Source organism: Triticum dicoccoides, chromosome 3B (assembly GCF_002162155.2).
Source record: "Triticum dicoccoides isolate Atlit2015 ecotype Zavitan chromosome 3B, WEW_v2.0, whole genome shotgun sequence".
NCBI classification, from domain to species: Eukaryota; Viridiplantae; Streptophyta; class Magnoliopsida; order Poales; family Poaceae; genus Triticum; species Triticum dicoccoides.
In genome coordinates, this window is record NC_041385.1 from 236,377,164 (window position 1) to 236,378,451 (window position 1,288).

Below are 1,288 nucleotides of genomic sequence, written 5' to 3' on the forward strand. Positions count from 1 at the left end.
AAAACAGCATGCCCACCGCCCGTGGGGGAAACCGCATGCCCAAGATCCCCGACGCAGCGAACGAGATCGAGATCCTTTGCGCAGCGAAGGACAACTTGGAGGAGCGGCAGCTGCAGACCACGCATCGCCCGCACACGCCGACACGCTAGGAGGCCACGCGCAGCAGCCTGCAGCCTCACCGCCGCCGACACGTGGCGGGTAGCGATCCAAGACGAAAGCGGTGACGGCGACGGCGGGGACTTGATCTGCTGGATGCGAACGCCCTGAGATGGCGGCGGCGCTGATGGAAACGAGGTCGTCACAGTACCGTCGTAGGGCATCCCATACTGGGCAGCGGAGCTGACCGGCGGTGGTTGCTGCAGCTGCAGCGGCTGCTGCGGTGTCGCGCCGGGCAGCGTTTGCGGCTGCTGCGGCGGAGCATCGGGCGCGGCGGAGGCCACCAGGAGCGGCGGCTGCCACTGCAGCCAGGGCTGGGCAGTGGTGGCGATGGATGGCAGCTGTAGCGGCCCGGCGAGCGCGGCGAAGGCCGCCTGGTGCGGCGGCTGCCACGACAGCCACGGCGGCGTGGGGGCGGCGATGGGCGGCGCAGCCGGGTGCGCCCCGTAGGACCCGGCCAAGAACAGGCGGATCTCCTAGACCGCCCGGGTTAGGTCCCGCAGCACCCCGGACACCTCCTCCGGGGTGAGGACGTTGGGGGCGGGCACGACGGAGGATCCCGGCGCGGGCAGGAGCGGGGCGAAGGTCGTGGTGGTCGCCAGAGGCGACGAGGTGACCGCAGCGAAAGAGACGGGCTTGGCGGCGTTGAAGACATGATCGAACCAAAGCTACCTGTTACCAAATTGTAATGGCGCTGCTAGAAGGAGGGCGCGAGAGGGCCGGCCGGGGGCCTTTCTACCCACGGCCGGGCAAGAGGGAAGGGATTTCCTTATTAATTCTTGCTTGCTTAGATTGATACATCTCTCTTTATATAGAGAGGTTTACTTGACTCCCAAGCAAGGCTTACTTGACCCCTAAGCAAGCAACCCTTATCTCTAATTAACCCTAAGACTAACGGGCTATACCACCATCCCAGGCCCATTACATACTCTAACAAGGACACAACGATCTACCCAAGTTCGGGCTGCATTACCGTGTAAGACGCTACTCCTGCTTTGTGTGTGGTTGATTTGGCTGACAGTGACCTACATGTTCCTTCCAAGAACGGAAAGTGTACTGTTGCTCCTATCTATGTCCTTAGTGTCCAACCCAACCCTGGAGTAGATCCAGTTTTGTGTTTGTCAAAATCTCC

The 1,288-nt window shown here is 62.2% G+C and overlaps 1 protein-coding gene across 1 annotated transcript in view; it reads right to left on the reverse strand.

Moving 5' to 3' along the window:
- The window catches only part of LOC119279500 (E3 ubiquitin-protein ligase PRT1-like), a 4,014-nt gene that overhangs the window by 2,359 nt on the left and 367 nt on the right, over nucleotides 1–1,288 (reverse strand). The window lies entirely within an intron of this gene.